General features: G+C 44.7%; 5 non-coding genes across 5 annotated transcripts; all 5 read right to left on the bottom strand.

Moving 5' to 3' along the window:
* Positions 1–18: 18 nt before the first annotated feature.
* On the bottom strand, positions 19–318 carry LOC146854672 (signal recognition particle RNA). The gene has a single exon (XR_014959090.1).
* A 3,408-nt stretch (positions 319–3,726) lies between these two features.
* LOC146854671 (signal recognition particle RNA) lies at positions 3,727–4,026 on the bottom strand. Its single transcript, XR_014959266.1, has one exon.
* A 3,407-nt stretch (positions 4,027–7,433) lies between these two features.
* LOC146854670 (signal recognition particle RNA) lies at positions 7,434–7,733 on the bottom strand. The gene has a single exon (XR_014959089.1).
* A 3,408-nt stretch (positions 7,734–11,141) lies between these two features.
* Positions 11,142–11,441, bottom strand: LOC146854669 (signal recognition particle RNA). The gene has a single exon (XR_014959265.1).
* A 3,407-nt stretch (positions 11,442–14,848) lies between these two features.
* Positions 14,849–15,149, bottom strand: LOC146854668 (signal recognition particle RNA). The gene has a single exon (XR_014981706.1).
* Between the last annotated feature and the right edge of the window lie 757 nt (positions 15,150–15,906).

Raw genomic sequence — 15,906 nt, 5'->3', positions numbered from 1 at the left:
CACATTTGAGTCAAAAAAGAGAGGCTAGGTCTCACTATTTTGCTCAGGCTGTTTTACACGTACTGCTCACAGGTGCTGTCCTGCTACCAATGGGCATGGAAGCTTTGGCCTGCTCTGTTTCCAGCCTGGGTCGGTGCACCTCTCGTTACACAACCTGAAATTCTAGAGCTCCCTCTAGAACACCATATTGATGCCCAATGCAGCATGGACACCTGATCAACACAGCTGAGTGCAGCCCAGAACCCCTGAGCTCAAGCAATCCACAAGCCTCTGCCTCCCAAGTAACTAGGACAACAGGCACACGCCACCTTGCCCGGCAAACACTGCAGCTGTCCTAATGATGAAATGCATTCCATAAGTAAGGATAATGATAAAGTAAGGTGGAATGAATTGATGGTTTACCAACCATGTTTCAAGAAAATCAATTTCACTATCCTTCAAAGAAAGGAAAAAAATGTCTTATCAAGAAGCAGTGTGAATATGGGAAGGGCCTTTAAAAAAGATGTGGAGTTTCCTAAAGTAAAAAAGAGGGTTGAACTGATTGAAGGGAGAGAGGAAGTAGGGTCGGAAAGATTGTGACGGGGAAGTGAATACAACATAAATACTAGTATTTAGAGAGTGAGAGACAGGTAGAGGGACAGAAGGGAAAGGAGAGTGAGAGTGAGAGAGAAGAGCCAGGTTAGGGCTGAGTTTCTCTTTATCTGCCAGTGACTCCCTGTAGAAGCTTGCCGGCACAATTTAGGCTGTCCTGTAGGCATCCCTTGTTATGCCGAGCCAGCCAATATTGAGAAAAATAGCATGGGTCACAATGATGGAACTCGTCTGCAACATCGGAAGTTTTAAAGTAGTATGGAGTGGGAGGGCTAGAAGAGTTACCATAAAGAATGAATACACGTCATTCTGTTCTCTAGCCTCAACAGCTGCAAGAGAGGAACTCCTGCTGGCCAAGAAGACCAATGTCAGTTCAGCTTGAACAGGTGAAAGCATGCCTGATTCTGTAAAGGTATGAGATTACACTTTTGCGTCAGAGGTGGTCAGGGGCTATTGCACATTAGGAAACCGTTTATTGCGGTCCAGTTGGATTACTCTATCTTCTACCACCTCAAAATCAGCTGCTCATGCAATGTTCTATACCGATGAGCTATTTTGGTCCTCCCTGCCCCTTCCAGCTAGTGGGTCCCCTGACTAGGGAAAGTGATTCGAACAGATTTGCATATCTTTTCATAGGAGACTTCTTGACTTATTTTATACTGTGCCAAATCAAGGTAGATTGAGTAATGATCTTGACAGACCTATATTGGAGAACTGCAGTGTGAGAAAGTGGCTCTGTATATACTGTTCCCAAATAGGTACAGGGTGTACAGAGTCCACAGTCCCCAGAGGTTTGGCAGAGGCTAAAGTTAGATATAACCTTACTCTCTAAAGTGGTAGCTTGGTCGAGCAGTAAGGCAGTATCAGAGGACAGTGTAAAGCATTTGTTGCACACACTCAGTCAGCAAATGGTCTCACACACTCAATAACTGAACTCTAGGCCAATGGTTTATCTACAAAAAAATATATGCTTGTTTTATTTTAGAACCAACAATAGGTATTAAAATATACTTTCTCAGAATGAGATGCTTTATATAAATACTTTTGCAACATGCAATTGAGTTTTGTAGAAAGTTACAAGTGGTTGCAATAGGCAACAACATTTTAAACACAATAATGCATTGAGCTCAATGGAAGTTTCAAGTTATTTGCAACAGATTACTTTTAGGATTACTTTTGGATTTCCAGGTCTGGATCCTAGATTCAGTCCTGGGTCAGTACTTGGAATCAAGTGATAAAAGTCGACTTAATTACTGTGATGATTTTTAGACAATATTTTGCTATTTTAAAAGTTGACAGAAAATATTTCATAGAAAACAGTCTAAGATTCCCTATGGCAGAAAATTCAAGTTGCAGGTATAGTATGTTCTCGTTACTTTTGTAATCCAGTACTGGGTGCCTAGACTCAGTACTGGGACCTTTATCCAAAACAGGTAAGTAATTACGTTTTCAGAAATTATACGATTTTTAAAGAATATTTAAAGTTTGTAGAAATTGACACTTAGAAGAAATTTCACAGAAAAACAGTCAATGATTTCCTATGGGAGAGAATTGGGTTACTGGTAAGTACAGTTGTAAGTATTTTTCAGAGTCAGTGCTGGGCACCAAGATCCAGCACTGGGAGCTCACCTAATAGCAGGTTAGTATTTTCGTTTTCGTTACTCGGCTGATTTTTGGTGAATATTTTAAGTTTTGAAAAGTCCACACTTGGAAGAAATTTCAGGAAAAACCAGTCAATGTTACCCTATGGAGAAGATTGAGTTATCGGTTTAAAGGTAAGTACTCGACTGGCAGAGTTAAGGTTCTGGGCATAGACTCAGGCGTCTCCCAGGGTCAGGTAGGTACAGTTGGTTCACCCTCAGCGGCACAAGGGCGGCCGGGTGCAGAGAGAGTTAGGCCCAATGTTATCCTATGAGAGGTAGGGGGGTCTTGGTTGGTGGCTGCTGACTAGCAGGCCACGTGGCTGTGGGAGCTGGGCTCCTGGTCACTTATCCAGGGCAAGTGGGGAAGTAGATAGATGTAGAGGTTGCACTGCCAGGGCCACTCGGACGGCTGGGTGCAGGGTGCTTTTGAGCATTCGGGCGCTCAATTGATTTGAATGGGAAATCTCTGGTTTAGAAAAAGACTGCAAGCTCGGGGACGAAGATTCTTCAGGTGCCACCACCACTTCGAGAGGTAAGTTGGGTAGTTGGAGGATAGGTAGGTACCCCGGGATTGGGCACAGGGGGCCGCGGAGCGCCGGGTGCAGGGGTACCTTTTGGTGTCGGGAAATCTTACCCTCTGTTGATCGCGGTTGGGGGGGCACCTGGTTCTGAGGCTGCAGGCTTCTTCAGGAGTGTCGAGGGAGGTCCTTGGGTGCCGGACTCGGGGTCACAGTCGCCGTGGGGTCGTCCTTGTGGTCTTTGTTCACTCTGGCACAGGCCAGGCTTGGTGGGTGCAGAGTGTGAAGGGTTCGCGGTTCCGGGCTGCTGCCAGGGATTAGAAGTAGATTTGAGTAGAGCCTCTACTCATGGGAGTCCCAGGGGTTTAGAGTCAAAAGGTAGCCAGGTCCTCCAGGGTTTGTGAGGTTGCTGGCCACAAGAGATGCCGGGTTGGAGCAGGAGCAGGTTCGAGGGTCTACAGGCCAGAGGCTCCAACGTTTGGGAGTTGCACAGCCCTCAGTCTTTTCATATTTCGCTCAAAGAGTGAAGGGCCCTGTAATTTCTCCTTCTCATTCACATATGAAAAGAATGAGGGCTAATCAAAAAATGAATTAGAGCTGGACGTAGAAATGCAGCAGAAGGGCCAGCAAGCGCATTTCTAAGTTGCTCTATGAAGGATGCTTTTGTACTTGACAGATCAGTTTAATCCTACAGGTGCTCTAAAAGGAAGAATGCATTTGAGTCATCCTTGCTGAAAATCACACAGCCATTTATTCTAGGTTGCACTGAGTTTTCAGTCCTCTCCGCCTGCTAGCTTGTTGTTGCAATATGTCTCAATTCTGGAGAATTGTCTGCTATGCTGAAATGCGTGGCCCAGTTCAAATGTTCATCATATTTCCTGGAAAAATATCAAAAGGAAAACAAAGATTTGGTTTTGGGAAAATAATTTATTACACCTTGTAAAAATCAAAACTTTCACATTTGAGTCAAAAAAGAGAGGCTAGGTCTCACTATTTTGCTCAGGCTGTTTTACACGTACTGCTCACAGGTGCTGTCCTGCTACCAATGGGCATGGAAGCTTTGGCCTGCTCTGTTTCCAGCCTGGGTCAGTGCACCTCTCGTTACACAACCTGAAATTATAGAGCTCCCTCTAGAACACCATATTGATGCCCAATGCAGCATGGACACCTGATCAACACAGCTGAGTGCAGCCCAGAACCCCTGAGCTCAAGCAATCCACAAGCCTCTGCCTCCCAAGTAACTAGGACAACAGGCACACGCCACCTTGCCCGGCAAACACTGCAGCTGTCCTAATGATGAAATGCATTCCATAAGAAAGGATAATGATAAAGTAAGGTGGAATGAATTGATGGTTTACCAACCATGTTTCAAGAAAATCAATTTCACTATCCTTCAAAGAAAGAAAAAAAATGTCTTATCAAGAAGCAGTGTGAATATGGGAAGGGCCTTTAAAAAAGATGTGGAGTTTCCTAAAGTAAAAAAGAGGGTTGAACTGATTGAAGGGAGAGAGGAAGTAGGGTCGGAAAGATTGTGACGGGGAAGTGAATACAACATAAATACTAGTATTTAGAGAGTGAGAGACGGGTAGAGGGACAGAAGGGAAAGGAGAGTGAGAGTGAGAGAGAAGAGCCAGGTTAGGGCTGAGTTTCTCTTTATCTGCCAGTGACTCCCTGTAGAAGCTTGCCGGCACAATTTAGGCTGTCCTGTAGGCATCCCTTGTTATGCCGAGCCAGCCAATATTGAGAAAAATAGCATGGGTCACAATGATGGAACTCGTCTGCAACATCGGAAGTTTTAAAGTAGTATGGAGTGGGAGGGCTAGAAGAGTTACCATAAAGAATGAATACACGTCATTCTGTTCTCTAGCCTCAACAGCTGCAAGAGAGGAACTCCTGCTGGCCAAGAAGACCAATGTCAGTTCAGCTTGAACAGGTGAAAGCATGCCTGATTCTGTAAAGGTATGAGATTACACTTTTGCGTCAGAGGTGGTCAGGGGCTATTGCACATTAGGAAACCGTTTATTGCGGTCCAGTTGGATTACTCTATCTTCTACCACCTCAAAATCAGCTGCTCATGCAATGTTCTATACCGATGAGCTATTTTGGTCCTCCCTGCCCCTTCCAGCTAGTGGGTCCCCTGACTAGGGAAAGTGATTCGAACAGATTTGCATATCTTTTCATAGGAGACTTCTTGACTTATTTTATACTGTGCCAAATCAAGGTAGATTGAGTAATGATCTTGACAGACCTATATTGGAGAACTGCAGTGTGAGAAAGTGGCTCTGTATATACTGTTCCCAAATAGGTACAGGGTGTACAGAGTCCACAGTCCCCAGAGGTTTGGCAGAGGCTAAAGTTAGATATAACCTTACTCTCTAAAGTGGTAGCTTGGTCGAGCAGTAAGGCAGTATCAGAGGACAGTGTAAAGCATTTGTTGCACACACTCAGTCAGCAAATGGTCTCACACACTCAATAACTGAACTCTAGGCCAATGGTTTATCTACAAAAAAATATATGCTTGTTTTATTTTAGAACCAACAATAGGTATTAAAATATACTTTCTCAGAATGAGATGCTTTATATAAATACTTTTGCAACATGCAATTGAGTTTTGTAGAAAGTTACAAGTGGTTGCAATAGGCAACAACATTTTAAACACAATAATGCATTGAGCTCAATGGAAGTTTCAAGTTATTTGCAACAGATTACTTTTAGGATTACTTTTGGATTTCCAGGACTGGATCCTAGATTCAGTCCTGGGTCAGTACTTGGAATCAAGTGATAAAAGTCGACTTAATTACTGTGATGATTTTTAGACAATATTTTGCTATTTTAAAAGTTGACAGAAAATATTTCATAGAAAACAGTCTAAGATTCCCTATGGCAGAAAATTCAAGTTGCAGGTATAGTATGTTCTCGTTACTTTTGTAATCCAGTACTGGGTGCCTAGACTCAGTACTGGGACCTTTATCCAAAACAGGTAAGTAATTACGTTTTCAGAAATTATACGATTTTTAAAGAATATTTAAAGTTTGCAGAAATTGACACTTAGAAGAAATTTCACAGAAAAACAGTCAATGATTTCCTATGGGAGAGAATTGGGTTACTGGTAAGTACAGTTGTAAGTATTTTTCAGAGTCAGTGCTGGGCACCAAGATCCAGCACTGGGAGCTCACCTAATAGCAGGTGAGTATTTTCGTTTTCGTTACTCGGCTGATTTTTGGTGAATATTTAAATTTTGAAAAGTCCACACTTGGAAGAAATTTCAGGAAAAACCAGTCAATGTTACCCTATGGAGAAGATTGAGTTATCGGTTTAAAGGTAAGTACTCGACTGGCAGAGTTAAGGTTCTGGGCATAGACTCAGGCGTCTCCCAGGGTCAGGTAGGTACAGTTGGTTCACCCTCAGCGGCACAAGGGCGGCCGGGTGCAGAGAGAGTTAGGCCCAATGTTATCCTATGAGAGGTAGGGGGGTCTTGGTTGGTGGCTGCTGACTAGCAGGCCACGTGGCTGTGGGAGCTGGGCTCCTGGTCACTTATCCAGGGCAAGTGGGGAAGTAGATAGATGTAGAGGTTGCACTGCCAGGGCCACTCGGACGGCTGGGTGCAGGGTGCTTTTGAGCATTCGGGCGCTCAATTGATTTGAATGGGAAATCTCTGGTTTAGAAAAAGACTGCAAGCTCGGGGACGAAGATTCTTCAGGTGCCACCACCACTTCGAGAGGTAAGTTGGGTAGTTGGAGGATAGGTAGGTACCCCGGGATTGGGCACAGGGGGCCGCGGAGCGCCGGGTGCAGGGGTACCTTTTGGTGTCGGGAAATCTTACCCTCTGTTGATCGCGGTTGGGGGGGCACCTGGTTCTGAGGCTGCAGGCTTCTTCAGGAGTGTCGAGGGAGGTCCTTGGGTGCCGGACTCGGGGTCACAGTCGCCGTGGGGTCGTCCTTGTGGTCTTTGTTCACTCTGGCACAGGCCAGGCTTGGTGGGTGCAGAGTGTGAAGGGTTCGCGGTTCCGGGCTGCTGCCAGGGATTAGAAGTAGATTTGAGTAGAGCCTCTACTCATGGGAGTCCCAGGGGTTTAGAGTCAAAAGGTAGCCAGGTCCTCCAGGGTTTGTGAGGTTGCTGGCCACAAGAGATGCCGGGTTGGAGCAGGAGCAGGTTCGAGGGTCGACAGGCCAGAGGCTCCAACGTTTGGGAGTTGCACAGCCCTCAGTCTTTTCATGTTTCGCTCAAAGAGTGAAGGGCCCTGTAATTTCTCCTTCTCATTCACATATGAAAAGAATGAGGGCTAATCAAAAAATGAATTGGAGCTGGACGTAGAAATGCAGCAGAAGGGCCAGCAAGCGCATTTCTAAGTTGCTCTATGAAGGATGCTTTTGTACTTGACAGATCAGTTTAATCCTACAGGTGCTCTAAAAGGAAGAATGCATTTGAGTCATCCTTGCTGAAAATCACACAGCCATTTATTCTAGGTTGCACTGAGTTTTCAGTCCTCTCCGCCTGCTAGCTTGTTGTTGCAATATGTCTCAATTCTGGAGAATTGTCTGCTATGCTGAAATGCGTGGCCCAGTTCAAATGTTCATCATATTTCCTGGAAAAATATCAAAAGGAAAACAAAGATTTGGTTTTGGGAAAATAATTTATTACACCTTGTAAAAATCAAAACTTTCACATTTGAGTCAAAAAAGAGAGGCTAGGTCTCACTATTTTGCTCAGGCTGTTTTACACGTACTGCTCACAGGTGCTGTCCTGCTACCAATGGGCATGGAAGCTTTGGCCTGCTCTGTTTCCAGCCTGGGTCGGTGCACCTCTCGTTACACAACCTGAAATTCTAGAGCTCCCTCTAGAACACCATATTGATGCCCAATGCAGCATGGACACCTGATCAACACAGCTGAGTGCAGCCCAGAACCCCTGAGCTCAAGCAATCCACAAGCCTCTGCCTCCCAAGTAACTAGGACAACAGGCACACGCCACCTTGCCCGGCAAACACTGCAGCTGTCCTAATGATGAAATGCATTCCATAAGTAAGGATAATGATAAAGTAAGGTGGAATGAATTGATGGTTTACCAACCATGTTTCAAGAAAATCAATTTCACTATCCTTCAAAGAAAGGAAAAAAATGTCTTATCAAGAAGCAGTGTGAATATGGGAAGGGCCTTTAAAAAAGATGTGGAGTTTCCTAAAGTAAAAAAGAGGGTTGAACTGATTGAAGGGAGAGAGGAAGTAGGGTCGGAAAGATTGTGACGGGGAAGTGAATACAACATAAATACTAGTATTTAGAGAGTGAGAGACAGGTAGAGGGACAGAAGGGAAAGGAGAGTGAGAGTGAGAGAGAAGAGCCAGGTTAGGGCTGAGTTTCTCTTTATCTGCCAGTGACTCCCTGTAGAAGCTTGCCGGCACAATTTAGGCTGTCCTGTAGGCATCCCTTGTTATGCCGAGCCAGCCAATATTGAGAAAAATAGCATGGGTCACAATGATGGAACTCGTCTGCAACATCGGAAGTTTTAAAGTAGTATGGAGTGGGAGGGCTAGAAGAGTTACCATAAAGAATGAATACACGTCATTCTGTTCTCTAGCCTCAACAGCTGCAAGAGAGGAACTCCTGCTGGCCAAGAAGACCAATGTCAGTTCAGCTTGAACAGGTGAAAGCATGCCTGATTCTGTAAAGGTATGAGATTACACTTTTGCGTCAGAGGTGGTCAGGGGCTATTGCACATTAGGAAACCGTTTATTGCGGTCCAGTTGGATTACTCTATCTTCTACCACCTCAAAATCAGCTGCTCATGCAATGTTCTATACCGATGAGCTATTTTGGTCCTCCCTGCCCCTTCCAGCTAGTGGGTCCCCTGACTAGGGAAAGTGATTCGAACAGATTTGCATATCTTTTCATAGGAGACTTCTTGACTTATTTTATACTGTGCCAAATCAAGGTAGATTGAGTAATGATCTTGACAGACCTATATTGGAGAACTGCAGTGTGAGAAAGTGGCTCTGTATATACTGTTCCCAAATAGGTACAGGGTGTACAGAGTCCACAGTCCCCAGAGGTTTGGCAGAGGCTAAAGTTAGATATAACCTTACTCTCTAAAGTGGTAGCTTGGTCGAGCAGTAAGGCAGTATCAGAGGACAGTGTAAAGCATTTGTTGCACACACTCAGTCAGCAAATGGTCTCACACACTCAATAACTGAACTCTAGGCCAATGGTTTATCTACAAAAAAATATATGCTTGTTTTATTTTAGAACCAACAATAGGTATTAAAATATACTTTCTCAGAATGAGATGCTTTATATAAATACTTTTGCAACATGCAATTGAGTTTTGTAGAAAGTTACAAGTGGTTGCAATAGGCAACAACATTTTAAACACAATAATGCATTGAGCTCAATGGAAGTTTCAAGTTATTTGCAACAGATTACTTTTAGGATTACTTTTGGATTTCCAGGTCTGGATCCTAGATTCAGTCCTGGGTCAGTACTTGGAATCAAGTGATAAAAGTCGACTTAATTACTGTGATGATTTTTAGACAATATTTTGCTATTTTAAAAGTTGACAGAAAATATTTCATAGAAAACAGTCTAAGATTCCCTATGGCAGAAAATTCAAGTTGCAGGTATAGTATGTTCTCGTTACTTTTGTAATCCAGTACTGGGTGCCTAGACTCAGTACTGGGACCTTTATCCAAAACAGGTAAGTAATTACGTTTTCAGAAATTATACGATTTTTAAAGAATATTTAAAGTTTGTAGAAATTGACACTTAGAAGAAATTTCACAGAAAAACAGTCAATGATTTCCTATGGGAGAGAATTGGGTTACTGGTAAGTACAGTTGTAAGTATTTTTCAGAGTCAGTGCTGGGCACCAAGATCCAGCACTGGGAGCTCACCTAATAGCAGGTTAGTATTTTCGTTTTCGTTACTCGGCTGATTTTTGGTGAATATTTTAAGTTTTGAAAAGTCCACACTTGGAAGAAATTTCAGGAAAAACCAGTCAATGTTACCCTATGGAGAAGATTGAGTTATCGGTTTAAAGGTAAGTACTCGACTGGCAGAGTTAAGGTTCTGGGCATAGACTCAGGCGTCTCCCAGGGTCAGGTAGGTACAGTTGGTTCACCCTCAGCGGCACAAGGGCGGCCGGGTGCAGAGAGAGTTAGGCCCAATGTTATCCTATGAGAGGTAGGGGGGTCTTGGTTGGTGGCTGCTGACTAGCAGGCCACGTGGCTGTGGGAGCTGGGCTCCTGGTCACTTATCCAGGGCAAGTGGGGAAGTAGATAGATGTAGAGGTTGCACTGCCAGGGCCACTCGGACGGCTGGGTGCAGGGTGCTTTTGAGCATTCGGGCGCTCAATTGATTTGAATGGGAAATCTCTGGTTTAGAAAAAGACTGCAAGCTCGGGGACGAAGATTCTTCAGGTGCCACCACCACTTCGAGAGGTAAGTTGGGTAGTTGGAGGATAGGTAGGTACCCCGGGATTGGGCACAGGGGGCCGCGGAGCGCCGGGTGCAGGGGTACCTTTTGGTGTCGGGAAATCTTACCCTCTGTTGATCGCGGTTGGGGGGGCACCTGGTTCTGAGGCTGCAGGCTTCTTCAGGAGTGTCGAGGGAGGTCCTTGGGTGCCGGACTCGGGGTCACAGTCGCCGTGGGGTCGTCCTTGTGGTCTTTGTTCACTCTGGCACAGGCCAGGCTTGGTGGGTGCAGAGTGTGAAGGGTTCGCGGTTCCGGGCTGCTGCCAGGGATTAGAAGTAGATTTGAGTAGAGCCTCTACTCATGGGAGTCCCAGGGGTTTAGAGTCAAAAGGTAGCCAGGTCCTCCAGGGTTTGTGAGGTTGCTGGCCACAAGAGATGCCGGGTTGGAGCAGGAGCAGGTTCGAGGGTCTACAGGCCAGAGGCTCCAACGTTTGGGAGTTGCACAGCCCTCAGTCTTTTCATATTTCGCTCAAAGAGTGAAGGGCCCTGTAATTTCTCCTTCTCATTCACATATGAAAAGAATGAGGGCTAATCAAAAAATGAATTAGAGCTGGACGTAGAAATGCAGCAGAAGGGCCAGCAAGCGCATTTCTAAGTTGCTCTATGAAGGATGCTTTTGTACTTGACAGATCAGTTTAATCCTACAGGTGCTCTAAAAGGAAGAATGCATTTGAGTCATCCTTGCTGAAAATCACACAGCCATTTATTCTAGGTTGCACTGAGTTTTCAGTCCTCTCCGCCTGCTAGCTTGTTGTTGCAATATGTCTCAATTCTGGAGAATTGTCTGCTATGCTGAAATGCGTGGCCCAGTTCAAATGTTCATCATATTTCCTGGAAAAATATCAAAAGGAAAACAAAGATTTGGTTTTGGGAAAATAATTTATTACACCTTGTAAAAATCAAAACTTTCACATTTGAGTCAAAAAAGAGAGGCTAGGTCTCACTATTTTGCTCAGGCTGTTTTACACGTACTGCTCACAGGTGCTGTCCTGCTACCAATGGGCATGGAAGCTTTGGCCTGCTCTGTTTCCAGCCTGGGTCAGTGCACCTCTCGTTACACAACCTGAAATTATAGAGCTCCCTCTAGAACACCATATTGATGCCCAATGCAGCATGGACACCTGATCAACACAGCTGAGTGCAGCCCAGAACCCCTGAGCTCAAGCAATCCACAAGCCTCTGCCTCCCAAGTAACTAGGACAACAGGCACACGCCACCTTGCCCGGCAAACACTGCAGCTGTCCTAATGATGAAATGCATTCCATAAGAAAGGATAATGATAAAGTAAGGTGGAATGAATTGATGGTTTACCAACCATGTTTCAAGAAAATCAATTTCACTATCCTTCAAAGAAAGAAAAAAAATGTCTTATCAAGAAGCAGTGTGAATATGGGAAGGGCCTTTAAAAAAGATGTGGAGTTTCCTAAAGTAAAAAAGAGGGTTGAACTGATTGAAGGGAGAGAGGAAGTAGGGTCGGAAAGATTGTGACGGGGAAGTGAATACAACATAAATACTAGTATTTAGAGAGTGAGAGACGGGTAGAGGGACAGAAGGGAAAGGAGAGTGAGAGTGAGAGAGAAGAGCCAGGTTAGGGCTGAGTTTCTCTTTATCTGCCAGTGACTCCCTGTAGAAGCTTGCCGGCACAATTTAGGCTGTCCTGTAGGCATCCCTTGTTATGCCGAGCCAGCCAATATTGAGAAAAATAGCATGGGTCACAATGATGGAACTCGTCTGCAACATCGGAAGTTTTAAAGTAGTATGGAGTGGGAGGGCTAGAAGAGTTACCATAAAGAATGAATACACGTCATTCTGTTCTCTAGCCTCAACAGCTGCAAGAGAGGAACTCCTGCTGGCCAAGAAGACCAATGTCAGTTCAGCTTGAACAGGTGAAAGCATGCCTGATTCTGTAAAGGTATGAGATTACACTTTTGCGTCAGAGGTGGTCAGGGGCTATTGCACATTAGGAAACCGTTTATTGCGGTCCAGTTGGATTACTCTATCTTCTACCACCTCAAAATCAGCTGCTCATGCAATGTTCTATACCGATGAGCTATTTTGGTCCTCCCTGCCCCTTCCAGCTAGTGGGTCCCCTGACTAGGGAAAGTGATTCGAACAGATTTGCATATCTTTTCATAGGAGACTTCTTGACTTATTTTATACTGTGCCAAATCAAGGTAGATTGAGTAATGATCTTGACAGACCTATATTGGAGAACTGCAGTGTGAGAAAGTGGCTCTGTATATACTGTTCCCAAATAGGTACAGGGTGTACAGAGTCCACAGTCCCCAGAGGTTTGGCAGAGGCTAAAGTTAGATATAACCTTACTCTCTAAAGTGGTAGCTTGGTCGAGCAGTAAGGCAGTATCAGAGGACAGTGTAAAGCATTTGTTGCACACACTCAGTCAGCAAATGGTCTCACACACTCAATAACTGAACTCTAGGCCAATGGTTTATCTACAAAAAAATATATGCTTGTTTTATTTTAGAACCAACAATAGGTATTAAAATATACTTTCTCAGAATGAGATGCTTTATATAAATACTTTTGCAACATGCAATTGAGTTTTGTAGAAAGTTACAAGTGGTTGCAATAGGCAACAACATTTTAAACACAATAATGCATTGAGCTCAATGGAAGTTTCAAGTTATTTGCAACAGATTACTTTTAGGATTACTTTTGGATTTCCAGGACTGGATCCTAGATTCAGTCCTGGGTCAGTACTTGGAATCAAGTGATAAAAGTCGACTTAATTACTGTGATGATTTTTAGACAATATTTTGCTATTTTAAAAGTTGACAGAAAATATTTCATAGAAAACAGTCTAAGATTCCCTATGGCAGAAAATTCAAGTTGCAGGTATAGTATGTTCTCGTTACTTTTGTAATCCAGTACTGGGTGCCTAGACTCAGTACTGGGACCTTTATCCAAAACAGGTAAGTAATTACGTTTTCAGAAATTATACGATTTTTAAAGAATATTTAAAGTTTGCAGAAATTGACACTTAGAAGAAATTTCACAGAAAAACAGTCAATGATTTCCTATGGGAGAGAATTGGGTTACTGGTAAGTACAGTTGTAAGTATTTTTCAGAGTCAGTGCTGGGCACCAAGATCCAGCACTGGGAGCTCACCTAATAGCAGGTGAGTATTTTCGTTTTCGTTACTCGGCTGATTTTTGGTGAATATTTAAATTTTGAAAAGTCCACACTTGGAAGAAATTTCAGGAAAAACCAGTCAATGTTACCCTATGGAGAAGATTGAGTTATCGGTTTAAAGGTAAGTACTCGACTGGCAGAGTTAAGGTTCTGGGCATAGACTCAGGCGTCTCCCAGGGTCAGGTAGGTACAGTTGGTTCACCCTCAGCGGCACAAGGGCGGCCGGGTGCAGAGAGAGTTAGGCCCAATGTTATCCTATGAGAGGTAGGGGGGTCTTGGTTGGTGGCTGCTGACTAGCAGGCCACGTGGCTGTGGGAGCTGGGCTCCTGGTCACTTATCCAGGGCAAGTGGGGAAGTAGATAGATGTAGAGGTTGCACTGCCAGGGCCACTCGGACGGCTGGGTGCAGGGTGCTTTTGAGCATTCGGGCGCTCAATTGATTTGAATGGGAAATCTCTGGTTTAGAAAAAGACTGCAAGCTCGGGGACGAAGATTCTTCAGGTGCCACCACCACTTCGAGAGGTAAGTTGGGTAGTTGGAGGATAGGTAGGTACCCCGGGATTGGGCACAGGGGGCCGCGGAGCGCCGGGTGCAGGGGTACCTTTTGGTGTCGGGAAATCTTACCCTCTGTTGATCGCGGTTGGGGGGGCACCTGGTTCTGAGGCTGCAGGCTTCTTCAGGAGTGTCGAGGGAGGTCCTTGGGTGCCGGACTCGGGGTCACAGTCGCCGTGGGGTCGTCCTTGTGGTCTTTGTTCACTCTGGCACAGGCCAGGCTTGGTGGGTGCAGAGTGTGAAGGGTTCGCGGTTCCGGGCTGCTGCCAGGGATTAGAAGTAGATTTGAGTAGAGCCTCTACTCATGGGAGTCCCAGGGGTTTAGAGTCAAAAGGTAGCCAGGTCCTCCAGGGTTTGTGAGGTTGCTGGCCACAAGAGATGCCGGGTTTGAGCAGGAGCAGGTTCGAGGGTCGACAGGCCAGAGGCTCCAACGTTTGGGAGTTGCACAGCCCTCAGTCTTTTCATATTTCGCTCAAAGAGTGAAGGGCCCTGTAATTTCTCCTTCTCATTCACATATGAAAAGAATGAGGGCTAATCAAAAAATGAATTAGAGCTGGACGTAGAAATGCAGCAGAAGGGCCAGCAAGCGCATTTCTAAGTTGCTCTATGAAGGATGCTTTTGTACTTGACAGATCAGTTTAATCCTACAGGTGCTCTAAAAGGAAGAATGCATTTGAGTCATCCTTGCTGAAAATCACACAGCCATTTATTCTAGGTTGCACTGAGTTTTCAGTCCTCTCCGCCTGCTAGCTTGTTGTTGCAATATGTCTCAATTCTGGAGAATTGTCTGCTATGCTGAAATGCGTGGCCCAGTTCAAATGTTCATCATATTTCCTGGAAAAATATCAAAAGGAAAACAAAGATTTGGTTTTGGGAAAATAATTTATTACACCTTGTAAAAATCAAAACTTTCACATTTGAGTCAAAAAAGAGAGGCTAGGTCTCACTATTTTGCTCAGGCTGTTTTACACGTACTGCTCACAGGTGCTGTCCTGCTACCAATGGGCATGGAAGCATTTGGCCTGCTCTGTTTCCAGCCTGGGTCGGTGCACCTCTCGTTACACAACCTGAAATTCTAGAGCTCCCTCTAGAACACCATATTGATGCCCAATGCAGCATGGACACCTGATTAACACAGCTGAGTGCAGCCCAGAACCCCTGAGCTCAAGCAATCCACAAGCCTCTGCCTCCCAAGTAACTAGGACAATAGGCACACGCCACATTGCCCGGCAAACACTGCAGCTGTCCTAATGATGAAATGCATTCCATAAGTAAGGATAATGATAAAGTAAGGTGGAATGAATTGATGGTTTACCAACCATGTTTCAAGAAAATCAATTTCACTATCCTTCAAAGAAAGGAAAAAAATGTCTTATCAAGAAGCAGTGTGAATATGGGAAGGGCCTTTAAAAAAGATGTGGAGTTTCCTAAAGTAAAAAAGAGGGTTGAACTGATTGAAGGGAGAGAGGAAGTAGGGTCGGAAAGATTGTGACGGGGAAGTGAATACAACATAAATACTAGTATTTAGAGAGTGAGAGACAGGTAGAGGGACAGAAGGGAAAGGAGAGTGAGAGTGAGAGAGAAGAGCCAGGTTAGGGCTGAGTTTCTCTTTATCTGCCAGTGACTCCCTGTAGAAGCTTGCCGGCACAATTTAGGCTGTCCTGTAGGCATCCCTTGTTATGCCGAGCCAGCCAATATTGAGAAAAATAGCATGGGTCACAATGATGGAACTCGTCTGCAACATCGGAAGTTTTAAAGTAGTATGGAGTGGGAGGGCTAGAAGAGTTACCATAAAGAATGAATACACGTCATTCTGTTCTCTAGCCTCAACAGCTGCAAGAGAGGAACTCCTGCTGGCCAAGAAGACCAATGTCAGTTCAGCTTGAACAGGTGAAAGCATGCCTGATTTTGCAAAGGTATGAGATTACACTTTTGCGTCAGAGGTGGTCAGGGGCTATTGCACATTAGGAAACCGTTTATTGAGGTCC

Source organism: Triturus cristatus, chromosome 4_1 (genome assembly GCF_964204655.1).
Source record: "Triturus cristatus chromosome 4_1, aTriCri1.1, whole genome shotgun sequence".
Lineage (NCBI taxonomy): Eukaryota > Metazoa > Chordata > Amphibia > Caudata > Salamandridae > Triturus > Triturus cristatus.
The sequence above is the reverse complement of the archived record's forward strand: the minus strand, read 5'-3'. Positions and strand labels throughout refer to the sequence as shown.